The following is a 27,932-nucleotide window of genomic DNA, read 5'->3' on the forward strand; positions in this document are numbered from 1 at the left end:
GGCGTTGCATTGAACCTCTCCTGGGAGTCCAATAGTTTGTAACTGATACAGCAATGCTGCTGGTTGTAACCATCGAACCATCCCAGTAAGGTTGCGATGTAGAAACTGCGTCGCGATACAAAACAATAGGCTCTATGTCGATTTTTCCCCAAGACAAAAACACGCTTACGGTAACGCCATGGAGCCTCTCTTGGAAGTCCAGTGGCGTGTATTCGATACACCACTGCCCGTTTACTGTAGCCCTAGAGCACTCCTAGTAAGGACGCGATGCATAAATTGCGACGCGATTGAAGAAAACAGGCTCCATGCCGTCCTTTTTCGAAGAGAATATTGCTGATGTGGCGCCGCATTGAACCTCTCCTGGGAGTCCAATAGTTTCTAGCTGATGCAGCAATGCTGGTGGCTGTAGCCATCGAACCATCCCAGTAAGGATGCGATGTAGAAATTCCGTCGTGATTCAAAACTACTGGCTCTATGTCGATTTTTCCCCAAGACAAAAGCACGCTTGCGGTAACGCCATGGAGCCTCTCTTGGCAGTCCAGTAGCTTGTATTCGATACACCACTGCCCGTTTACTGTAAACCTAGAGCACTCCTAATAAGGACGCGATGCATAAATTGCAACGCGATTGAAGAAAAAAGTTTCCTTGCCGTCTTTTTTCGAAGAGAAAAATGCTGATGTGGCGTCGCATTGAACCTCTCCTGGGAGTCCAATAGTTTGTAGCAGATGCAACAATGCTGCTGGCTCAAACCATTGAACCATCCCAGTAAGGATGCGATGTAGAAAATGCGTCGGGAATCTAAACTACAGGCTCTATGTCGATTTTTCCCCAAGACAAAAACACCGCTGCGGTAACGCCATGGAGCCTCTCTTGGGAGTCCAGTAATTTGTATTCGATACACCACTGCCCTTTTACTGTAGCCCTACACGACTCCTAGTAAGGACGCGATGCATAAATTGTGTCGCGATTGATGAAAACAGGCTCCATGCAGTCTTTTTTCGAAGAGAATAATGTTGATGTGGCGCCGCATTAAACCTATCCTGGGAGTCCAATAGTTGGTTGGTGATGCAACAATTCTGCTGGCTGTAACCATCGATCAATCCCGTAGAAACTGCGCCGCGATTCAAAAGAACAGTCTCTATGTTGATTTTTCCCCAAGATAAAAACACGGCTACGGTAACGCCATGGAGCCTCTCATGGGAGTCCAGTAGTTTGTATTCGATACACCACTGCCCGTTTACTGTAACCCTGGAGCACTCCTAGTAAGGACGCGATGCATAAATTGCGACGCGATTGAAGAAAACAGGCTCCATTCCGCCTTTTCTCGAAGAGAAAAATCTGATGTGGCGTTGCATTGAACCTCTCCTGGGAGTCCAATAGTTTGTAACTGATACAGCGATGCTGCTGGTTGTAACCATCGAACCATCCCAGTAAGGTTGCGATGTAGAAACTGCGTCGCGATACAAAACAATAGGCTCTATGTCGATTTTTCCCCAAGACAAAAACACGCTTACGGTAACGCCATGGAGCCTCTCTTGGAAGTCCAGTGGCGTGTATTCGATACACCACTGCCCGTTTACTGTAGCCCTAGAGCACTCCTAGTAAGGACGCGATGCATAAATTGCGACGCGATTGAAGAAAACAGGCTCCACGCCGTCCTTTTTCGAAGAGAATATTGCTGATGTGTCGCCGCATTGAACTACTCCTGGGAGTCCGATAGTTTATAGCTGATGCAGCAATGCTGCTGGCTGTAACCATCGAACCATCCAAGTAAGAATGCGACGTAGAAACTGCGTCGCGATTGAAAACTACAGGCTCTATGTCGATTTTTCCCCAAGAGAAAAACACGGCTGCGGTAACGCCATGGAGCCTCTCTTGGGAGTCCAGTAGTATATATCGGATTGACCACTGCACGTTTACTGTAACTCTTGAACATTCCCAGTAAGAATGCAACACAGAAATAGCATCGCAATGGAAAAAAACACACACTAAGCCGTCTTTCTTCGAGGAGTAAAACGCGGCTGCTGTCACAGCATTGAACACATACATGCGACATAGAAATTGTGTCACGTGTTGCGTATTGAACCTCTCCTGGGTGTCCAACAGTTTCTAGCTGATGCAGCACTTCCCCTCACTGTAAGCCTCGAACCATCCCAGTAAGGTTGCGACATAGAAATTGCTTCGTGATTCAAAATTACAGGCTTCATGCCGACTTTTCTCCAAGACACTAACACGGCTTCGGCCACCTCATAGCGTCTCTCTAGGGAGTCCAGTATTTTGTATCTGATGCACCACTGCCCTTTTACTGTAACCCTCGAACACTCCTAGCAAGTATGCGACACAGAAATTGCATCACGATTGAAAGAAACAGGCTCCATGCCGTCTTCTTTCGAAGAGAAAAACGTTGTGTTACGTTGGTGCCATTTGTTAATTTATATTCACTACTGGCCATTAAAATTGATACACCAAGAAGAAATGCAGATGGTAAACAGGTATTCATTGGACAAATATATTATACCCGAACAGACATGTAATTACATTTTCACGCAATTTGGGTGGATAGATACTGAGAAATCAGAACCCAGAACAACCACCTCTGGCCGTAATAACGGCCTTGATACGCCTGGACATTGAGTCAAACTGAGCTTGGATGGCGTGTACAGGTACAGCTGCCCACGCAGCTTCAACACGATGCCACAGTTCATCAAGAAGAGTGACTGGCGTATTGTGACGAGCCAGTTGCCCGGCCACCATTCGCCAGACGTTTTCAATTCGTGAGAGATCTGGAGAATGTGCTGGCCAGGGCACCAGTAGAACATTTTCTGTATCCAGAAATGCCCATACAGGACCTGCAATATGCGGTCATGCATTATCCTGCTGAAATGTAGGGTTTCGCAGAGAACGAATGACCGGTATAGCCACGGGTCGTAACACATCTGAAACGTAACGTCCACTGTTCAAAGAGCCGTCAATGCGAACAAGGGGTGACCGAGACGTGTAAACAATAGCACCCCATATCATCACGCCGGGTGATACGCCAGTATGGCGATGACGAATACACGCTTCCAATGTGAATTCACCGCGATGTCGCCAAACACGGATGCGACCATCATGATGGTGTAAACAGAACCCGGATTCATCCGAAAAAATGAAGTTTTGCCATTCGTGCACCCAGGTTCGCCTCGAGTACACCATCGCAGGCGGTCCTGTCTGCGATGCAACGTCAAGAGTAACCGCAGCAATGGTCTCCGAGCTGCTGCTGCAAACTTTGTCGAACTCTTCGTGCAGATGGTTGTTGTGTTGCAAACGTCCCCATCTGTTGACTCAGGGATCGAGACGTGGCTGCACGATCCGTTGCAGCCATGCGGAAAAGATGCCTGTCATTTCGACTGCTAGTGATACGAGGCGGTTGGGATCCAGCTCGGCGTTCACTATTACCCTCCTCAACCCACCGATTCTATATTCTGCTAATAGACATTGGATCTCGACCAACACGAGCAGCAATGTCGCGATACGATAAACCGCAATCGTGATAGACTACAATCCGACCTTTATCAAAGTTGGAAACGTGATGGTACGCATTTCTCCCCCTTACACGAGGCATCACAACAACGTTTCGCCACGCAACGCCTGTCAACTGCTGTTTGTGTGTGAGAAATTGGTTGGAAACTTTCCTCATGTCAGCACGTAGAAGGTGTCACCACTGGCGCCAGCGATGTTTGAATGCTCTGAAAAGCTAATCACTTGCATATCGCAACATCTTCGTCCTGTCGGTTAAATTTCGCGTCTGTAGCACGTCATCTTTGTGGTGTAGCAATTTTAACGGCCAGTAGTGTATTTGTGGCTGCGAATGCTCTGGCGGATTTGTTGTGGCTAAGTATGCGTGAGGTTCCCTGTTCCATACTCACTGCTTTAACTGTTGCGTTAAGTACTAGATGCGACAGGTAATTTGCTTCCCTCCATCAAATTCACGGAAATCCATGTGATGTAAATACCCTGCCAATTGTTCGTCGTCTGCAGGTGGCAGGCCACGCGCCGCTGCGCCCTCTGGCCGCCTCGCCGCACACTGCTCCATACTCCCAGCAGAGGGCTCTGTGGAGACATCCGTCCCAGAGCGACCCGACACCGTTGTACGAGGGGCGGTGTGGAAGCTCGTCAAGACAGCACAACGCGACAGCGCTGATGATAATTATGAAGTCACATACTCTGAGGAGCATAGGGCACAATCCGGGAGACCCGCCGTTCCAGGCAAGGTTTTAGCGGAGGTGGTTTGCCATTTCCTTCCTCGACCGTAATGGGGATGAATGGTGGTAAGGAAGACGACACAACAACACCCAGTCATCTCGAGCCAGGAAAAATGCGTGACTCCGCCGGAACCCGGAACCCCGTGCGCGGGAAGCGAGAACATGTACGCTATGTACTACAGTGCATTCAGAATTACTTTAGGACTGACAGTTCGTAAGTAGCACAGGTGAGCGCGGATCAGAATTGCCAAGTGCCGCACGGAACTCCCGCGTTATCTCTTGTTTCATTCAACTCGCTCACACACGCTAACTATTAGATCTTTAAAGCCGCGCGGGATTAGCCGAGCGGTCTGGGGCGCTGCAGTCATGGACTGTGCGGCTGGTCCCGACGGAGGTTCGAGTCCTCCTTCGGGCATGGGTGTGTGTGTTTGTCCTTAGGATAATTTAGGTTAAGTAGTGTGTAAGCGTAGGGACTGATGACTTTAGCAGTTAACTCCCATAAGATTTCACACACATTTGAACATTTTTAGATCTTCCCGCGATTTTCTTAGCTGTGACGCATTATAATGTTGGAATTTTAACTTCACGCGATTTTTATTGGGGGTGGGGTTAGGTTAGTGGAGGTAGGTCAAGTGTAGAATCTTACACCACGTGGTGGATACACTGGGTCCAGCCATCTTGAATAACGGTACATGCGTCATATTCTGACATGAAGGTGGTGCTCTCTGGTGTCATCGATGTGAAGTAAACTCTGGACCTCTTGGTACTGGACACACTGGATGCAACCATCCTGAATAACAGTACTTGAGTCATGATCTGACTTCATGGTGGCGTCCTCTAGCGGTGGCGCTGTGTACTAAGTCAGTTGGAGTCCAAACCTAGTGGTGAATACACTGCGTGTCGCCATCTTGGATTATGTCAGAGATGAGTGTGGTGTCTCCGCCAGACACCACGCTTGCTAGGTGGTAGCCTTTAAATCGGCCGCAGTCCGTTACTATATGTCGGTCCCGCGTGTCGCCACTATCAGTGATTGCAGACCGAGCGCCGCCACACGGCAGGTCTAGAGAGACTTCCTAGCACTCGTCCCAGTTGTACAGCCGACTTTGCTAGAGATGGTTCACTGACAAATTACGCTCTCATTTGCCGAGACGACAATTTAGCATAGCCTTCAGCTACGTCCTTTGCTACGACCTAGCAAGGCGCCATTATCAATTGCTATTTATATTGTGATGCATGTACTGTCAGACCGATGTTCACCAGTTATGGATTAAAGTTAAGTATTCCTGAAGCTACGTACTTTTCTTGATAGTATAATTACTTTACCTGTTCCAGACCTCACGCCAGCCTCCGTGAGCTTAAACGCGTGCCTTTCGGCTTCCTCCAAACCCTGTGAATTGGCTCCTGCCAATTCACAACAATGAGAGCGCCGTCTGGTGGTGGCGATGTGTACTAAGTCAGTTGGAGTCCTGACCTAGTGGTGAACAAACCTGCATGGAATTGTTTAAATAAAGTGTTATGTCCAAGTCCTCTTCACACGAATCCTTAGGAGATGGAGGCAGTCTGGTGACAGGTTAGTACAAGTGTCTTTTCTTTCGCACCATTTTGTTAGCTCAGTAGAGATATGGGAATTGAATTTTGTTTACCGCCAAAATTAAAAGTTGGTGCCTGTTCATAGGAAGAGGTGGCGGTCGGGTGACTTAGGTTAGTGGAAGTAGGCCAAGTGAGCTATTTTCATGCGATTTCCTTTGCTTAGTGGAGATGGTTCAAAAGGCTCTGAGCACTATGGGACTTAATGGCTGAGGACATCAGTCCCGTAGAACTTAGAGCTACTTTAACCTAACTAACCTAAGGATATCACACACATCCATGCCCAAGGCAGGATTCGAACCTGCGACCGTAGGAGTCACGCGGGTCCAGACTAAAGTGCCTAGAACGGCAAGGCCACACCGGCCGGCATTGGAATTCATACTTGGCACCAGTTAGTAGGAGGAAGTGACAGTTGGGTGACTTAGATTAGTGGAGGTAGCCCAATTGGCCTTCTTCCTACGATTTTCTTAGATTATCTGCGAAACATCAAGTTACTTATCTTCCAGCGATTTTCTTAGGAGTGACGGATTATCCTGTTGGAATTTGAACTTCAAGCCATTTTGTTGGTGACTGGGGGTTAGGTTAGTGAAGGTAGGTTAGTTGACCTTCGTCGAAATTCTAACTTCCCGCCAAAATTCGCCATCTTGGATGACGTCTGGTGGTGCTCTGTGGTGGTGACGATATGAACTAAGCCAGTTGGACTCTAGAGCTCGTGGCGAACACACATGCTTGAAACTGGTTAAATAATAAAGACATGTCCCTTTTTCCTGCCATTTTTCTTGGTGTGACACATTATCCTGCTGGTATTTGAATTTCTCACCAATTTTTTTCTGGAGGGTTGGGTTAATGGAGGTAGCCCAATTGACCTATCTTCCATCCAAAATTCAAACCCTACCAAAATCCGCCATCTTTAATGACGTCACAGCCGCCATCTTGGATGTCGTCATCACCGCCATCTTGGACAACAGTACTTTGGAATGGTGGCCCCCTTGTCCCAATACTGGCGTTTCATCCACCGACGCAAACGCGACTGCTGAGCACTTTACTGAGCTCTAAGCTCGAGCCTCTCTGTCAGAGAACTACGCCTCAGCCTCAGCAGCTGGAAGGGTAAGTCCTCTCGTTTACTGTGCACCGCAGTGAATCCTATAACGCCCCATTTACAGAGTGGGAGCTCCTCAATGCCCTTGTACATTGCCCCAACACAGCTCCTGGGCCAGATCGGATCCACAGTCAGATGATTAAACATCTGTCATCTGACTAAAGGCGACATCTCCTCATCTTCAACTGGATCTGGTGTGGGGGCGTCTTTCCATCGCAGTGGTGGGAGAGCAGCATCATTCCGGTGCTCCAACCCGGTAAAAACTCGCTTGATGTGGATGGCTATCGGCCCATCAGCCTCACCAAAGTTCTTTGTAAGCTGTTGGAATGTATGATGCGTCGGCAGTTGTGTTGGGTCCTCGAGTCACATGGCCTACAGGCTACATGTCAGGGTAGCTTCCGCCAGGTTCACTCTACCACAGACAATCTTGTGTCCCTCGAGTCTACCATCCGAACAGCCTTTACCAGACGCCAGCACCTGGTTGCCGTCTTTTTTGAATTACAAAAAGCATATGACACCACCTGGCGACGCCATATCCTTGCCACGTTATACGAGTGGGCTCTCTGAGGACCGCTCCCGATTTTTATCCAAAATTTCCTGTCGCTTCATACTTTCTGTGTAAAGATAGTGTCTCCCATAGTTCCTCCCATTCTGGGAGAATGGGGTCCCGCAGGGCTCTGTATTGAGTGTCTCTCTATTTTCAGAGGCCATTAATGGTCTAGCAGCAGGTTTCGGGCCTTCTGTCTCAACTTCTCTGTATGCAGACGACTTCTTCATTTCGTACTGCTCCACCAGTACTGATGTTGCTGACTGGCGCCTCCAGGGAGCCATCCACAAGGCGCAGTCATGGGCTCTTGCCAACGGTTTCCAGTTTTCGGACAGAAGTCGTGGGTTAAGCACTTCTGTCGGCGTCGTACCAGAACTTTATACCTTAATGACGATCCATTGTGGTGGAGACTATCTATTCTCAGGACTGGTTCTCGACGCCCGATTGACTTGGGCTTCTCACCTACTTCAGCTTAAGTGGAAGTGCTGGAAGCACCTCAATGCCCTCCGCTGCCTGAGCAACACCAACGGGGGTACAGCTCACTCTACGCAGCAGCAGCTCTACACAGCCCTTCTTCGATCCTGCCTTGACTGTGGGAGTCTGGTCTACGTTTCGGCGGCGCCCTCAGCGTTGTGTTTACTCGACCCAATGCACCACTGTGGCGTTCGCCTAGTGACAGGAACTGTTAGAACGAGTCCGGTGACAAGAGTCTTTGTGGAATCCCTCCATTGCAGGTCAGGCGTGCACAACCGCTGGCCGTGATGACTCACCTCAGTGTTTGTGCGGCGCCCGACTGACAGTGGCCCATATCGTGGTGAGCTGCCCTCCTTTGGCTGCCCTGCGACGCACCCTTCAGTTACTGCACTCGTTGCCATTAATTTCAGCTGACAACGCCTCATCGGCTAATTTAGTTTTACGTTTTATATGTGATGGTGGGTTTTATCATCCTATATAAGTTTTAGCGCTTGTCCTTTGTCCCTTTGTGTTCTCTACTGTAATGTTTTTAGGGTCGATGTTTTAATGTGTCGCAGAGAGGCTGGCTTTTCCTTTTTATTCTCGTGGCTGTGCAGCCACGGTCATCTGCTCTCTTGTTTTTTCTCCCCTTCTACCGGTTTCTTGCTTCTCTCTGTCGTTTTCTTTCCTTGTTTTGTCCATAGTAGTGTTGGTTGTCCTTCTGTCGTTCTTCTGGTTCTCCCTTTCTCCTGTTATTGTGCTGTGCGTCTCCTTTCTTTTCTTCTTTCCCTTGTGTAATTATTTTAATTATTTTACCAGGAACAAGGCACCGATGACCTTGCAATTTGGTCCCTTCCCCTCCCCCCCCCCCCTCTCTTTTAAACCAACCAATCGAATCAGTTCAGAGCTCAACGTGATGATTTACAAATTATCACACACGATTCAAAGAACAGTTCCGTAATACAAGCGGAAAAAGTAACAGTTCTATATCAAATTCTTGTCGGGTTTCCAGCTGGATCAAACTGTCATCCGAGCACAATATTTCAGCGGTCCACCTGACCGCCATAATCAGGTGAGAAAAGCTACGCTGCTCTCGCCGATAACTGATTCCACGCTCAAATGACTGCACCTTTATATGCATCGGAAGTACAACAGCACACATGTGCTAGATTCAGTGCGCACGCGCTCAATCGTTCCTGCTGCCCCCTGGCGCAAAAAGAGTTGCAGCGCCTCCGGTGGTGAATGCTGTTGAAAACGATGTATCATTACAAATGACTGTTCATAGCCGGCCGATTCAGATGCCGCTGTTTCTTCATGTCTGATGAAACAGGATTCCACGTTTTACTTAGCGGGTGTCCATTTTCACGATTAATAATATTTTCTGCCAATACCGAGAAGCATTTGCAACTACTTGCGTCTTACTGTATAGCATCCTTTGTCCCGCTGAAAGGCAATGCTCAGCCACCGAAGATTTATCTGGTTGAATAATCGCGTATGGCGATGACGTTGACTACACCTGTCGTTGAGGGTACGAATAGGTTGGGCAATGTAAATTTTCCCGCACTCCCACGGTATTTTGTAAACGCCAGACTTCCTCAAACCTAGATCATCTTTAACAGAGCCCAGAAGTTCTCGAATCTTAGCTGGCGGAAGAAAAACACATCTGATCTCATATTTCTTCAAAAGTCTGCCTATCTTGACGGACACATTCGCAGCATACAGAAGAAAAGCCACAGACCTAAAGGTGTCTTCAGAAGGTTCAGGTAGAGGTTCAAAATCAAAATCACGTCAAATTTGTCGGTCCGAAAAACCGTTATTATTGAACACGTCCTTTAGATGTTGCAGCTCCTGTGGTAAATTTTCAGCATCCCAGACAACATATGCACGTTTAACCAAGCTCCGGAGGACTCCTGTACGTTGAAAGGGTGGATGGCAACTGGTAACATGCAAGTATCTATCGGTATGAGTCGGTTTCCTGTTAACATTGTGTCCAAGAGTTCTGTCTTCTTTTCTATGAACTAGTGCATCCAAAAAAGGTAACTTTCCCTCCTTTTGAATTTCCATCGTGAATTTGATGTTCGGATGAAGACAATTAAAATGGTCAAATAACCGGTGCAAAGAGTCTATTCCATGTGACCAAACAAGAAAAATATCGTCAACGTATCTCAAAAAGACGAAGGCTTCAAAAAAGATATTATCAGGGCCAGGAAGCTCTGCCGTCATGTTCTGACATCCACATATTTTTTATTCCCTGTCAAATATTTTGAACAAACCGACGGTGGGGGTATGGGGAGTCCTTTATCCCCCATAGTCGCCAATCTTTTTCCGGAGGACTTTGAGGATATGGCAAGCAGAGAAATATTTGTTTTGTAAATCGAGAACCGCCTTTTCTTGCTTAAGTGGGGTGAGACAGAACGAGGACTGCGAGGAAAAAGTTCGGAACGTGAAAAAGTGCTCATGTTTCGTAACTGAAGTGCTCCCTCCAGCTCGCAGCCAGATGAGAGGAAATGCAGATGCCAGACAAAAACATGAAGAACTGTGAGTAATCACTTATTTACGTAAAAACAGTGACGGGAACTGTTTCATAATCTAAAAATACCACGTATCAAAACAAAACTGTATTAGTCTAGATGTAATTGGAGGTGCCATAAAGTAAAAGGCTAGACGCGTCAGGAAAAAAAAGGCAGTGCAGCAATAAAAGGTGGCGGCCAGGGGTCGCGAGTCGGGGGCCTTCCCGGAAGGACGCGAGGGCAGTCCGTCTTTTGAGTTGGCCCGGCAGCTTTTGTTTGGACGGGGCAGAGCGCTGTGCTGCGGTGGCCGCGCTGCTGGGCAGAAACCGCCCGCCGGCTCTGCGTGACGCCCGCCGGAAGCGCACCGGCAAATCTCCAAGTGCGGCCACTGCGGCCCCGGGCTCGAGTTGCGCCGCACGCGGACGCGGCGGGGCCTGTGACCCGCAGTCATTTCATCCCTTCCGTATCCTCGGAGAGACTCGCGCAGAGCAGGGCTCGCCGGGACACCCGGTCGAAAGTTAATCTCTGACGCGGCAGCGGAGTAACCGCTCTCCACACCGGAGTACCGCAGCCGACGGCTGCTGCAGCTGCGACGTCATCATCACACCACCTTCGCTTCACGTCGTTCGCCTGCGGCTTCGGTAAAATGTCGCAGCACCGCTAGACGCAGTTGGCGCCTCTGTTTGCGTGCAGAGCCTCGTCGTTTCTACGTGTAGTCAATTACCAGTTTCAGTTAGGCATATTCTACGTTTTCTGTACTCAGACCGGGAATACAGCCGTGTATCGTTAGCAGACGAGCAGCAGTTCTCGCTCACGTGCCTGATTTTTGTACAACCTGCCGTTGTAGTAGTTTTAATTTCGTCCTTACGCGAATAGAGCTACACTGAAGAGCCATAGAAACTGGTACGCCTACCTAATATCGTGTAGGGTCTCTCAGAGCACGCAGAAATTCCCCAACGCCATGTGCCATAGACTCGACTAAAGTCTGAAGTAGTGCTGAAGGAAACTGAAACCGTGAACCCTGGAGCGCTGTCCATACATCCGTAATAGTACGAGGGGTTGGAGATCTCTCCTGAATAGCACGTTGCAAGGCATCCCAGACATAGCCAATAATGCTCATGTCTGGGAAGTCTATTGGCCAGCCGAACTGTTTAAACTCAGAACAGTGTACCTGGAGCCATTCTGTAGTAATTCTGGACGTGTGGGGTGTCGCGTTGTCCTGCTGGAATTTCCCAAGTCCGTCAGAATGCACAATGGACACGAATCAAGTGATCAGACAGGATGCTTACGTACGTGTCACCTGTCAGAAGCGTATCTAGACGCATCAGGCGTCCCACGTCACTCCAACTGCACATGCCCCACAGTATTACAGAACCTCCATTAGGTTGCAGTCTCCTGCTGACATGCAGTGTCATTGCATTCGTGAGGTTGTCTCCATACCCGTACACGTCCATCCGCTCAATACAATTCGAAACGAGACTCTTCCGACCAGACAACATGTTTCCGGCCTTCAGCTGTGGAATGTCGGTGTTGATGGGCCCAGGTGAGACGTAGTTTTATGTCGTGCAGTCATCAAGGGTACGCGAGTGGGGGTCCGAAAGCCCATAACGATGATGTTTCGTTGAATGGTGCGCGCTCTGACACTTGTTGATGACCCAGTATTGAAATCTGCAGCAATTGGCGGAAGGGTTGCACTTCTGTCACGGTGAACGATTTTCTTCAGTCTTCGTCGGTCCCGTTCTTGCAGATTTGATGTTTCACCGGAATCCTGATATTCACGGTACACTCGCGAAATGATCGTGCGGAAAAATCCCCACTTCATCGCTACCTCGGAGATTGTCCCATCGGTCATGCGCCGACTGTAACACCACGTCCAAACTCACTTAAATCTTAGTAACCTGCCATTGCAGCAGCAGTAACCGACCTACGAACTGCGCCAGACACTTGTCTCCTATAGGCGTTGCCGACGGCACTGTCTTATTCTGGCCGTTTGCACATCACTGTATTTGAATAAGCATCCCTATACCAGTTTCTTTCACGCCTCAGTGTATTTTGGAGGGGTTATCACACGATTTCTGTATCATTTGTATTTATGAGAAATTTGTCTCCTCATTAGTAGAGGTAAAGGTGGATAAATGGGCCCCCACTTTGTATTTTTTTATATAACACCTTTTATTTTTAGTATAATCACCTGAAATTAACATAAAGCATTTCTCTAGTATGTCCTGCAAATAGTTACGACATGTTTTGGTTCAACTTTTTAATAGTTAAAACAAAATTTTATTTTTCCTGATAGTCTGCATTTTGCTGCGTCAGGAATTTGTGCTGGTAATATGGGCCCCAAGGTAGTTCGAAATAAAAAGAAAGAAAAATTTGAAAAATAATTTTATTTAATTTTTGTGTATAATGAAAGAAAGATTCACTCTGAACATTGTTAATTAGTCTACTGGTGGGATGATTTTCACAGCCTATGCCTAGTCTATTCACAATAGTCACACACATAAGCATCTTTTTACACGTTATAAGTGATCCTCTTTCAGCTGCAGATAATGCACCAACTTGCCTTTTTCCCCTCAGGCCGATGACACGAGAAATTTTTCTTTGAACGACCTGACTCGTCTGCCGGCTGGGGTGGTCGAGCGGTTCTAGGCGCTACAGTCTGGAACCGCGCGACCGCTATGGTCGCAGGTTCGAATCCTGCCTCAGGCATGGATGTGTGTGATGTCCTTAGGTTAGTTAGGTTTAAGAAGTTCTAAGTTCTAGGGGACTGATGACCTCAGCAGTTAAGTCCCATAGTGCTCAGAGCCATTTTTTGACTCGTCTACATTAAAAACTCTGCCTGCAGTATATTTGTAGTTACTGAACGCAGCTTCAAGTAAACTGAAGAAATTGTCGACAGATTGTTTATTAAACTCATTAGCACGTGGAATCGAAGTTCCGGGTGACTTCAAAATAGACAGAATATTTTTGTGCCGTGACATAAAATGGTCAAACCAAGTTCGACCAGAAACTTTGCCCTTTACAGATGGATGAGGGATTTTATTTCTTGTTCAAAGCTGGTAGGCCATGCGCCTGACGTCATTTCTGGTAAGGCTGTAGAATTTGGATTCCATAACGAGAAGATATTTAACCAGTTCGTTCTCAAGTCCCTGTGGTAAAACCGGTGGACGGCCCAGTTTAATATTAACTATTTCTTCGACCGGTTTATCGATTCGTGAAAGCTTTTGGAGCGTAGAACGAGGGACAGAGTACACTTTAACCGCTTTTTTCAACACCATTTTTTTCTCTTTAATAGCTACAATAGCATTTGACATATTTGCTTTGTCCCACGATTGCCGTTTCGATTGTTTTGGTGGTACAAGATGTCTTCGAGGCATCTGAAACATAAAGAGTAGCAATATTTGTAAATGGTCCCATAAAAGCTGATTGATTTTACGGGGCCCATAATACCAGCAGCAAAAGGGGCCCATATATCCACCCTCGACATCTTGGGAAAAACAATTTTGCCTACGGTTAGTTTGGTTCGCAACCGACGTTAATTAATGTAAAACGGCATCCCAAGAATAAGCCAAATACATACCTTACCTTAGTTTTAGTAATAACATGTTAGAAATTTTAGTTTTATTCAAAGAAACACTAACCTTTCAAGCTTTTGATGACAGCGAAAAAATTCACAGCGCAACTACTCACAAACCGTGACAGCTACTACGTCTGCGCACTCTACAGTGAAGTTTGGCAACTAGTTCTAGTAGCTCATGTGCTCTCCGCTAGAATCCATGGTCTGTACTTCCAAATATGTAGGGGGCCCATAGTACCAGCAGGGGCCCATTTTTACACCTTTGCCTCTATATGTATGAGCGCCAGAGTAAACTTTCGTTCGGCAGTTCTTGTGCCACAGTACGAGCGTGCATCCTCTCGAGGGTGGTGGATATCGTATTTCTTCCCTTTATAATATTGACGGATGTAAACCACTCAGCCCCAAATAAGGTCCACCACACGCTAACTTCCAACTTCTAAATAGCCGTATTCCGTGACAGACGGATACACAGAGGTGGACCGATTCCTCGGCCACCACGCTCTCCAGACCTCTACTCACAAGACTTTGACCTCTGAGGTATTAGGAAGCTCTTCTGTGCGGCACCCAGGTACAAGACGTACAGACTCTCCGTGAACTTACGTTTCAGGGCTGTGAAACAATCCGCAGTTCTCCGGGGCAACGTCAGCGCTTCAGAGATTCAGCGCGACAACGGGTTGGTGGATGTATCCCTGCTAACTGTTGGCATTTTGAAGACTTAATTTAGGAGAATGCTTCACGCTGTGACACTGTGTTCGTTTCGCGGTTGTTTCGAATGGTTACTGTGTTGAAAAGTTGTAGAAAGTGAGCTCTGACTTGGAAATAAAAGCGTTTCCAGGCCAACGTGTAAGGAAAGTTTGCTGAAAGCATGGCCGCACGTTTCTGTTACACGCTGCAGAGTTCGGCGTTATCGCCTACTGCTGAAACGAGAACGCAGATCTGCACGTGCGTGTTGTGTGGCCACAAGAGTGTGCAGGCTGGTTTGAAGAGGTAGCCGGACGCGTTTCGCAGGACCGCTGAGTCGGGACTGGCCCCGCCTCCAAAACGTAGCAGCACAAGTATGTTGTTATTTTAAACGCAACGCAATTCGAGGAATATTGGAAACATGCAAGCAATACTCACTGAGATGAAATATACGATAGACATAATTTTTATTAAACACTAAGCATACGTTCGTAAGTGCAGTGTGTAAAATGGTACTACACGTTGCACGAGATACTACCGGTGGAATTCGAGTGAACGAACAGTTCTTCTTGGCTTATTAGGCTGAATGAGAGTGCGTCTATCGTCGAACACTATGTTCGGCCGCATCTTGGGTGCAGTGTAACCTGTATTACGGTGCCTGTAAACATTCGAGGAAATTATACAGACTGCGACATGTTACCGCAGAAATAGCGAGAATTGTCCCGATGCAGAGCAAAAGATTTTCTCGTATTGTCAGAGGACATGACCATAAATACTACTTACAGTAATACAGAGTCTGCAAATGGATTATTTCTGTTACAAAAGCCGCCGCTTCTCACTGACATTTCTGATGCGTACTCCTACCGTGAAAACAATGAACTAATGATCTTAGCTTGTTATTATAAGTCACAGAGTATATTCTGTGAAATTTGATCACTTTGTTTCCAGCATTAAAATTCATAGCACTGTTTTTCTACCAAAGTGCGGAAAGACAGGCTTCCTAATTACAGGACTGACACTGCAAGTTCTGTTTCCTGCCTCCAGTGTGCAACTTTCTGCCTTCATACTTGCCATTCACACCTACGTTTCGTACATTTTCAATCAGAATCTATTTTAGATTGCGGCAGCTACAAATTTAATTAACATCTATAAATTTATTTGCAGTTTTCTTTATATTTAAATATACTGACGGAAAAAAATGACAACATAATTAATGTAGAGTAATGAAATTTCGGGATTACATTTGTCTAGGTAACATATGAAGGGCTTATTTCATTAGTGGTGAAAGTCCATTACCTCCACTTTTCTGTCTATAATGCTTCTGAAGTTAATGACCCAAACAAACAGAAAGAAAGGTTCATCTCTAGCAAGAAGCCATATGCTTGAATATTTCTGGTATCTCAACTGCAGTTTTTTCAGTGCTCATTTAACTTTAGGACTCTATATCTCACAATGAACAAAAATAGACTTGTACCACTATTGAAATAACCCCTTCATATGTAGGTGATTAACACTTCAAGGCCAGTGGTTAATGTAAGCGCGAAATAAGCCATTGCAAATGTGAATCGCTGGTGCGTTAATAGCCGGTGTAACCGCCAGAATGTTGAGTGCAAGCATGCAAACGTGCATCAGTTGTGATGCACAGCTGCGGGATACCAGTCTGTGGGTTGTAGTTCCGTGCCTGTTGCACTCGGTCGGTCAGTACAGGGACGGTTAATGCTGTTTGTGGATAATGCCGTCATCCGACCATCCAGGTGCAGGTCCGGTGTGTTTAGCACGCAGACAAGTTGGCCTCCTTGTAAGCAACACACAACCACCACTGGCACAGAGGCAGAACCAGCTTTCGTAAGAAAACAGAACAGTCGTCCAATTTGTCGTTCAGTGAGCTCACGCTTGAGGCCACAGGGCTACAGGGCTGTGCTCGAAGTAGCCGGTTTGTGACAGTCGGTCGCGTCACGGCGGTGCCAACTGCTGCTCAGACTACTGCTGCAGCTGCACTGCCATTTCGCAGAGTGACACGCCGAACGGGTGGTGTGGTACAGCCGTCCGCCTTTCAGCCTTACAACTCCCGCCACCACCGCTGCCAGCAGCCGTGTGCAGTGGCAACGTTCCTGCCACGTTTTCCTGCTGCGCCCTGTTACGAGACCTCGCACAAACTCAGTGACATGTCGATAACGTCGTCTTTAGCGCCTTTAAAAGCATTCTTGTCTAGCATCGACTCACCACGTCCAGTATCGACGACAACTAACACTCACTACCGTTACCGTGAGTATTTAAACCAAACCTGATTTGCATCCTCATAGTGGCGCTACTACCGCCCCTCTTATGCGACTGGGGTGAAATTTGAATAGGCGTCATCTTTCAAAGGTAGAAACACTCCCACTATCTTTCGCTTATGTCGCACAACTCCTTTCTCGGTGTTGGGACTTTTTCCCCCTGTCTACAATAATATCGCAATAAGAAAGCTGTTTGCGGCACACCTGCGTGACGCGCCGTCGCCTGGACCGTGCTCTCAACTCCACGTGTCTTCCGCAGTGACGAGTCCTTCCAGCACTTTTATTACTACGTACAGTTTCGTTCATCCCAGCACAAGTTGCAGAAGACGTCTTACTGGACATTGCTTTATTAAGAAAAGTGTTTAATTCCGTGCCCTCTGTTATTTCAGAAAACTATAAATAGTTATTATGATACACCTTGCATAAAGTTCTTTTACAATCAAATTAACTGGAATGTAGAAAACCGAAACTTGTCATAATCCGTGTCTCCAATTTCCCACTCATCCACACCAGATGAATCACGAGTCAAGGTCAAATACGACTATAACGAGAACGAATATCAGCACCATGACTCTTTCGTGGAGGTGAGACGAAAGAATAGTGATAGATATTGATTTGAAGAGTAGTGATGAAGACAGTTATCAAGAACCAACGAACACCGACGGAAAGCTGCGTGGCAACAGAAAAAACTGATACAGCTGATGAACGTACAACTTTGATTTCCGATGCTACACAGTAACGAATTACTGTAATATGTATGTACACATCATTTAATTTTATTTCGTAGATTGCTTTAATTTACTCTGGCTTCACTTTAAAATAAAAGGCTAAGCATTATACGTTGACGAAATGTCTGGTGCCAGTATGGCTGCCGTGTGGAGTGTTCTGTCTCCGCTCGTGCCCTGGTGCCTGGCATTCCTGCATATTTCAGTAAACAGACATCACCGCACTCTGAGACGTAACAGTCCATTAGAACTGTTTTTTAAAAAAATATTTTCTACCATAAACAGAAAATTTCTGACGTAAATACTATAGGGGTGTGGATAAACATGTACTTGTGGAATAGTTACTAATAAGATTATTAGTACACTGAAATTGCATTGAAGAGTGTAGGTCCTGTAATTGGTAGAAATGTTCACTTCAATATAAATCTTCTGTAATTAATAAAAACATCAAAAGTATTGCTAATATTTCATATTTGAGTATTTGCACATTTATAAAATATCAAATGGTTAAAGTTTGTTTTATCTATTCGTTCTATAAGTGCCAATGCAACTGGTGGAAACATACATCAATATTTAGATAACACTTTTAATTGTAATTTTATTAACAAACCTTTAAAACAATACTGAGGATTGTTGGGATTTATATATATATATATATATATATATATATATATATATATATATATATATATATATATATATATATATATATAGGAGCAGCCACAGCCATATTGGCAGAGTCGGTCAGTACTTTGTGTGAAATTGGACAGAAAGCATATAGCTTGTTGAATAAGATTCATTTCATTATTGTACGTATGTTACTACTTATTTGAGTTTTGTAAAGATGCTTTGATTTTCTTTGAGATCGTAATAAACACTCTGTTAAAACATTATACTGGATTAAATATCCATTTAGGTTTATAGTTAAATTTTACAGTAGCTGTCTAAGAATCCAGGAGTACAGCTGCGACAGATCGTCTGCAACGATTAGTACACGACCTTAAGTCAAGCTAATTCATAGATACGTTTTAACTCGCACGTAAACGGCAGTGTGTTGTGCAACGGCTAGCTTGCTATAACGCACTTGCCTGTAACACTTTTAATGGCACTTTGCGAGCCTTTCGTTCAGCAAATATTTGAATCACCCAATCAAAGTTGCCAGAACCCCAGAATGATGAAAGTTATGGCGATTCTCGTGTACGACTGTGATGGTGTTATCCTAACGCATTACATTCCTCCACGGCAGACCGTTGTATTACTGTTCGCTTGTGGAGTATCACCTGCGACCAGCTTTGCGAAAGAAGCGGCGACACTTTCTGCGTAATCCACCCATCATTTTGGGCGACAATGCGCGGGCGCATACAGCGCAAGCTGTGGCTGCCCTCTTCGGTCGATGGGACAGGGAAGTTCAGTGCCATCCGCCATACTCCCCGGACTTTGTCCTTGTGACTCATTTGATTCCGAAGATGAAGGAACGTCTTCGTGGCATTCGCTTCAGAACTGTTCCAGAGATTCGACCAGCAGTAGACAGCTCCATTCGCACCGTCAACGGAACAGGCACCGCTAACAGTATACTACGCCTTCCACATCGCTGGCAACGGGTTCTACACAACGCCGGTTACTACTTTGAGGACAGTAACAGGTGCAAACATGTAACTCTTTTATATCGGTTGTGAATAAATAGTTGCCACTATTTAAGTTCCAACTCTCGTATTTAACTTCATCTTCTAAATCTGTTGTGACATCATTAAGGTATTGATTAATAAATAACTTGTTGCCTCGGCGAACTGATCACCAGTCACCTTTGTGTATTTCTATAAAAAACAAAATGTTTCATCGGTAATCCTCACTGCATTATATCGGATTTTCAAGCTATACACTATTGTGCGTTTAAAATTAGTTGCAACTTTTGACGTTGGCTCGCAGGAGGGGACTCGGCGCTGTTGCCCACGTGAACACCAATGGCGAGCCGGCTTTCCCTGCGGCACGGTTCGGTTGGACCCTTGTTGCCACGCCGGGGAAAACAGTACCACGTGGTATCGCGTTTCAGTTACCTCTGCGTTCGTTAGCTCTCATTGTGAAGTGTTATTTTTTGTCCTCAAAGTGTTCTGCTGTGCTCAGGTGTTGCGAACTAGTGTTTTTGTGTTGGTGTTGCGTTGATAATAACAGTGCAGCGTGACTGAACGCGAGATTCGCAGTAAAAGAGGTCGTGCAAGGAAACGTTCACCGGCTGCAAAGATAACGAGCTGTGGAAAGGGAATTCCGATCCGCGGCCGAGGTCGCGAATTTTTGTGCTCTGCGCGCAGTTATTTTGAACTCGAGTGTCATAACGGCGGTCCGATTTTATATGTTACAAGTGTAGTGGACAGAACAGCCGCGGCACGTAACATTCATCGATCAACAGTGCTGATAACTGGCAAGGAAAAAGAACGAAAGGAAGACGTTAGTGAAGAAGCAACACCAGGTCATTTTTTATTAGAAACTCCAGGAAATAAACAGTGATATGACAGACGGGTAACGAAGATAGACGCATTCCAGCTGGATGCAAGTCGGAGAAATGTGTACGCTTATCGACGCAAGGGATGTCCTACCTTAAATAAACTTCTTTCCAGCCAGAAGAAGCGGAGCTTTTCGATGGGAGTAGGTCGTCACTTCGAAAGTGTTTACACGAGCTTGGTTTCCGGCACGAAAAGTTTTCGTCTCGGAAGCGACATTGTGGCGTGGAGAGGCAGATATTTGCGTGCAGTGAGGAATTTTTCGTTCGAAGACATTGTGCGGTTGGACGAGATGTGAGTTTATGCGTGTCACGCGTTGACAAAGGGGTGGACGGATCGCACAGCACGAGGAACGACGAAACCGCCGATAGGTACGGGTGGCAGGGTAAATAACAAGGGGGGGGGGGGGGGGAAAGCGGTGGCTCCGCTCGTGGTTTCATTCCGAACTGTTTACTACTGTTTCGTTCCGGGAAGCACGGCGGACTATCGTGAGGAAATGAATGCCGAAGTTTTCATGGAGCGGTTTTCTGATGTTCTGCTGCAGAATATTCCTCCGAATACTATACAACTCCGTTGTGATAGGTAAAGCTCCGACAATGCAGTCGAGGAAAGCAGATATTTTGCTCTGGGTGCAAAGAAATGTTCCATCAAATAAAGTTAAACCTGGCACGAATAAGGCAGAGTTAATGGAACTTGTAGCACTTTACAAGCCAAAAACTCCACGCAATCAGGTCCACGAACTGGCTATCGGTAAAGGGCACAATATAATCAGGCTTCTTTCATATCGCCGACATTTAAATGCTTTTGAGAAAACATATGGGCGCAGGTGAAAGGTAGTGTGGCAAGAAACGCTCAGTGAGGTTGAAACGCTGACAAAACAAACCGTTGCAAGTGTTACCGCTCAGGATTGGTTTCGAGTTGTCAGCCATACGAAGAGGTAGTTGAAGAGGCGTGCATTCGTGAAGGGCTGTTGAAAGAACAGACAGAAGGGCTGTAATTGCAGGCTGCGCCAGTACCAGTTCCGAGCAGGAGGCAGTGACGACTCTTCCCTTGGGGTATCTCCACTTCCACCATAACTGTAAGTATGTATGAAAGATCATTGATTTAACTGTCATGTTTATTATTGTCGTTTCTTTACCGTCAAACAATGTTTGCCCGGCGGCCGCTAACGTTCGCAATGCACGGGGCGACGTGACTTTGCTGCCGGCCGCTCACACGCTGGCAACTGCGCTTCCCCTTACTCGACCTGTGCGGAACTGTCAAAACTCGCAACTAATTTTAAGCGCACAGTATATTGTCAATTACGACATAAAAACCTTTTATCCTGAATAAATCTTCTGAATTTACATCCGTCACTTCGTACCTGGATTCATCACGAAATGATTTTCTGAGATGAAGGTCTGAAAGTCAAGATTCTCTGACCAAGAAATAATTTCACGTCAAGTAACGTAAAGATCACCATGTAAGATGGCTCTTCTACGAACGAACAAAAGAAGAATATTACCTCTCTACTTCCCACCATTAGCGTGGTCAATGTACCTCTTTCATGTCATTTCATTTCTTCAGTTTTAGCTTCCAGGACAATAGATATATTTTATTTTGTGTCTACTCTCGGATGCAAAATATTTTCTGTATATTTCGCGTAAAAGCACCTTTTGCTGCAATCAGAAGTGCCTTAGATTTGAATGTTGTTGGCAATCGCACCTAATCATAACGACTTTCTACAGCTGTTGTTTTGGTAGGTTTTGCGACGACATTTAAAGGAACCACATTTTAGATTCCATCACAAGGAAAGTGGTTTTAACGAATGGTGTCTAAAGAAAACGCCGTGCATTCAAAATTAAGCGTGAAATAGCATTACATGCAATTGCCAACTGAGTATCCTAGGCATCCGAATCCTTGAAAGACGTGTCCCGCCCCCCCCCCCCCCCCATGAGGCATTATGCCAGTGGATTTTGCCCCCCCACCCCACCCCCTGCTCCACCCCCCCCCCCCCCCCCCCCCCCCCCCTTCTACCCGCTCTCGCCGGGCCTATCCTTCACCTTGCCTGTAGTACTTCTCTTCATGTTTTTGAAAGTTTCCTAGTTCCATCGTAAAAAATTGCTTTTCGCATCATAATGAACCCCTCTGAAAACCGTTGTAACTTGGAACAGCGGTAATCTACTGAAGTTATATTTGCCGAAACTTTTGCACAACAAATTGTAACCAAATCTGTACACTCTGCTCTGGAGAAATCTCTAATTCTGCCCGTCAGATATGCTGCATATTTGCGTAAGGCGTAAGTATAACTACTGATACCATCAACTACGGCAATTCAGCTGCAACAACACGTAAAGGCCCCCTACACGCTCAAATTATTGCTACCAAAGTATACTCTGTCAAATATTTGACCGTGCAGGATTTTATTTGACACGGAGAGTGTTTAACATAAATTTTGATTGATGGAAAATTTGAAAAGATGGCTGACTTTGTGTTGGTGTTTCGGCGCACAAGCTTAGTGAAGTACTTTTGCTAAAATTTTGTATATGAGTGTATCGTGAGCCACCACAACCCGTGGCTGCTGTGCGATAATATCGACCGTCTCACTGCATTATTGACGGTTGGCACAATATTTTGAAGAACACTACTGAGCTTTAAAAATATTGACGGTCACTTAATACACTCCTGGAAATGGTAAAAAGAACACATTGACACCGTTGTGTCAGACCCACCATACTTGCTCCGGACACTGCGAGAGGGCTGTACAAGCAATGATCACACGCACGGCACAGCGGACACACCAGGAACCGCGGTGTTGGCCGTCGAATGGCGCTAGCTGCGCAGCATTTGTGCACCGCCGCCGTCAGTGTCAGCCAGTTTGCCGTGGCATACGGAGCTCCATCGCAGTCTTTAACACTGGTAGCATGCCGCGACAGCGTGGACGTGAACCGTATGTGCAGTTGACGGACTTTGAGCGAGGGCGTATAGTGGGCATGCGGGAGGCCGGGTGGATGTACCGCCGAATTGCTCAACACGTGGGGCGTGAGGTCTCCACAGTACATCGATGTTGTCGCCAGTGGTCGGCGGAAGTTGCACGTGCCCGTCGACCTGGGACCGGACCGCAGCGACGCACGGATGCACGTCAAGATCGTAGGATCCTACGCAGTTCCGTAGGGGACCGCACCGCCACTTCCCAGCAACTTAGGGACACTGTTGCTCCTGGGGTATCGGCGAGGACCATTCGCAACCGTCTCCATGAAGCTGGGCTACGGTCCCGCACACCGTTAGGCCGTCTTCCGCTCACGCCCCAACATCGTGCAGCCCGCCTCCAGTGGTGTCGCGACAGGCGTGAATGGAGGGACGAATGGAGACGTGTCGTCTTCAGCGATGAGAGTCGCTTCTGCCTTGGTGCCAATGATGGTCGTATGCGTGTTTGGCGCCGTGCAGGTGAGCGCCACAATCAGGACTGCATACGACCGAGGCACACAGGGCCAACACCCGGCATCAAGGTGTGGGGAGCGATCTCCTACACTGGCCGTACACCACTGGTGATCGTCGAGGGGACACTGAATAGTGCACGGTACATCCAAACCGTCATCGAACCCATCGTTCTACCATTCCTAGACCGGCAAGGGAACTTGCTGTTCCAACAGGACAATACACGTCCGCATTGATCCCGTGCCACCCAACGTGCTCTAGAAGGTGTAAGTCAACTACCCTGGCCAGCAAGATCTCCGGATCTGTCCCCCATTGAGCATGTTTGGGACTGGATGAAGCGTCGTCTCACGCGGTCTGCACGTCCAGCACGAACGCTGGTCCAACTGAGGCGCCAGGTGGAAATGGCATGGCAAGCCGTTCCACAGGACTACATCCAGCATCTCTACGATCGTCTCCATGGGAGAATAGCAGCCTGCATTGCTGCGAAAGGTGGATATACGCTGTACTAGTGCCGACATTGTGCATGCTCTGTTGCCTGTGTCTATGTGCCTGTGGTTCTGTCAGTGTGATCATGTGATGTATCTGACCCCAGGAATGTGTCAATAAAGTTTCCCCTTCCTGGGACAATGAATTCACGGTGTTCTTATTTCAATTTCCTGGAGTGTACATTGCGCAATGTATTGTATCGTGCAAGGGTGTTACGTGCAATACGAGACAGCCCCTGGCGGGACTTCGTGATTTGTGGGCACACAAACAACTGATACAGCGATTCCATACGAATATGAATACTTCAGCAAAGACAAAGGAATCGTCTGCTGAAGCACCCACAGGAGTAGTTTGACTGCATAATCAACAATTATCTGTAGACACATTCGACAAAAGTGCTGGGAGTTAACACTGAAACTGCTTCTATATTCGTTTCAGGAGATCGAATTATTTACTCCACAAATAAGGAACAGCACTATCTATCGAACCTTTGCAATAATGAAGTTTACTTTCTTCGAGTTTATAGATCGCTTGCAGCATTTTGAAAAGTGAAATCCGAGGAGTATGTGAGCAAAACGTTGGCTGTGTAAACAGGGCGAAACCAAGTTCACCAGTTCATCCAAAGATTCCTCCTTCACTCTTAAAATGTTGCAAGTTCTCTTAGCGTGTTATTACGGGCGTTCGAAGCCACTTTTTCACCCATCGCCGCTTCCTCTCGCATTTAATTTTGCAGCACTTACCGATTGCAGTGTACACTGAAGAGCCAAAGAAACTGGTACACCTGCCTAGATCGTGTAGGCCCCCCGCGAGCACTCAGAAATGCCGCAACACGACGTGGCATGGACTCGACTAATGTCTGAAATTGGCGCTGAAGGGATTTGATATCAAGAATCCTGCAAGGCTATCCATAATTCCGAAAGAGTACGAGGGGGCGGAGATCTCTTCTGAACAGCACATTGCAACACACCCAAAGTATGCACAATAATGTTCATGTCTGGGGAGTTTGGTGGCCAGCGGAAGTGTTTAAGCTCAGAAGAGTATTCCTGGACTGACTCTATAGCAATTCCGGACGTGTGGGCTGTCGCATTGTCCTGCTGGAATTTCCCAAGTCCGTCGGAATGCACAATGGACAGATTGGATGCAGGTGATCAGACAAGATGCTTAAGTACGTCTCACCTATCAGAGTCGTATCTAGACGTATCAGGGGTCCCACATCACTCCAACTGTACACGCCCCACACCATTAGAGAGCCTCTGCCAGCTTGAACAGTCCCCTGCTGACATGCAGGCTCCGCAGATTCACGAGGTTGTCTCCATACCCGTACACGTCCGTTTGCTCGATACAATTTAAAACGAAACTCGTCCCAGCCATCGACATTCGAATGTCGGTGTTGACGGGCCCAGGCGAGGCGTAAAGCTTTGTGTCTTGCAATCATCAAGGGTATAGGAGTGGGCCTTCGGCTCCGGAAGCCTATATCGATGACGTTTCGTTGAATGATTCGCACACTGTGACTTGTTGATGGCCCAGCATTGAAATCTGCACCAATTTGCGGAAGGGTTCCACTTCTGTCACGTTGAACGATTCTCTTCAGTCGCCGTTGGCCCCAGTCTTGCAGGATCTCTTTCCGGCCGCAGCGATGTCGGAGATTTGATGTTTTATCGGATTCCTGATATTGACGGTACATTCGTGAAATGGTTGTACGGGAAAAACCCTACTTCAACACAACCTCGGAGATGCTGTGTAGCATCGCTCGTGCGCCGAGTATAACACCACGTCCAAACTCACTTAAATCTTGATAACCTGCCGTTGTAGCAGCAGTAACCGATCTAACATATGCGCTGTACACTTGTTGTCTTATATAGGCATTGCCGACCGTAGCGCCGTATTCTGCCTGTTTACATGTCTCTGTATTTGAATACGTATGCCTATACCACTTTCTTTGGCGTTTCAGTGTAAGACAACAAGTGTCTGGCGCAGTTGTTACATCGGTTACCCCTGCTAGAATGGCAGATTATCAAGATTTAAGGGAGTCTGAAGGTGGTGTTATAATCGCCGTACTTGCGATGGGAAACAGCATCTCCGAGGTAGCGAAGGTGTAGGAATTTTCCTGTATACCTATTTCGCAACCGTATCGTGAGTATCAGAAGTCCGATAAAATATCAAATCTTCGACATCGCTGCGGCCGGAAAAAGATTCTGGAACACTAGGACCAACGACGACTGAAGAGAATCGTTCACCGTGACAGAAGTGCAACCCTTCCGCAAACTGCTACAGATTTCAGTGCTGGACAATCAACAAGTGTCAGCGTGCGAGCCGTTCAACGAAACATATGGGCTTTCGGAGCCGAAGGTCCACTCGTGTACCTCTGATGACTGCACGATACAAAGCTTTGCGCCTCGCCTGGGTCCGTCAACACCGACTTGGACAATTCCAGAAGGACAATGTGACACCCCACACGTCCAGAATTGCTAAAGAGTGGCTCCAGGCACACTCTTCTGAACTTAAACACTTCCACTGACCACCAAACTCCCCAGACGTGAACATTGTTGAACATATCTGGGATCCCTTGCAACGTGGTGTTCAGAAGAGATCTCCACCGCATCGTACTCTTACGGATTTATGCGCAGACCTGCAGAATTCATGGCGTCAGTTCCCTCCAGCACCACTTCAGAGATCAGTCGAGTCTATGCCACGTCGTGGTGCGGCACTTCTGCGTGCTCGCGGGGGCCCTACACGATGTTAGGCCCCTGTACGAGTTTCTTTGCCTCTTTAGTGTATATGCGAGTTCTACATCCCCGAGCGCCGACATGTTTGCTACAAAGGCAGAGCTGTAACTGGCGCATCCCGGGCATTATTACTGAGCAATAATTTTATGCCGTTCTCGTCCTCTCCTTTTCGCGTAAGAGGTTGACACAATATTATTGCGCAATAAATACTGTGAGTTTGAGTGCCCATCTGTTCATGAACATAGCATTTTGAAGAGGTGCGTTAAGCTTCCGTACGAATTTCCAGTAGGTACAAAGCGACGGGCGATCTCTAAACGTATATGTAACTCCTATATTGGACGCTCACTACTATTTTTATCGGTTTTTGGCCGTTCTCGGATCATATATTCGTACGAGAAATTCGAAATCGCGTTTCGACATTCTTGTAAAAGTCTCGGAAAGGTACATTCCGAGCAACAGTTCACGAGTTAAATTTTCTGAAGCATCCCGGTTACTATCGTTTATGGCGAATGCTGCCAAACCGTTAGACCAGCGGCGCTGCTGTTTGTCGATGAGTATCCAGATCTTGCCAATCACTCAGGACCTGTCTTCGCTATCATTATAAAAAAAAGTTCTACAAACTGGAAGTGGAGCGTCTCTGAAGTACGAGAGGGATCGACGTAACGAGTATTCTGCGAACACTGCATTCCACTGCATTTCATCCTCTTAACACACCGCTGCTTCTACAGCTTCGCGACAGTGACTTCCGGAACTGATTACAGCTCTCAGAATGTTATCTACGAAAAGTGCAAAGTGATGCGTCGTATCAATGCGAAATTTTGTTTAATGCTACGCGGTCCTCGGTGCAGCTATCACGTCGATTGTTTAACAATTATTGTTGAGCGAAAATCGTTAGTTACCAATTTGCTCCGAACGTCTGCGATTTTTCACTAGAGTCCTGCTTTCATTCGCAGTCACAGCGTACTAGCGAAGGTTGATAAAATGAATTTCAAGTTCAGTAAGCGTAAAAGAGTGCTATCTAATTGCCTTTTGTTGATGAGACGGAAGACGACGAAATACTTTTCCAGATCTATGGGATGAAGAGAGCGAAAAATGGAGAGGGACGGTAT

The sequence above is a fragment of the Schistocerca americana genome, chromosome 4, assembly GCF_021461395.2.
Source record: "Schistocerca americana isolate TAMUIC-IGC-003095 chromosome 4, iqSchAmer2.1, whole genome shotgun sequence".
In the NCBI taxonomy this organism is placed as follows: Eukaryota; Metazoa; Arthropoda; class Insecta; order Orthoptera; family Acrididae; genus Schistocerca; species Schistocerca americana.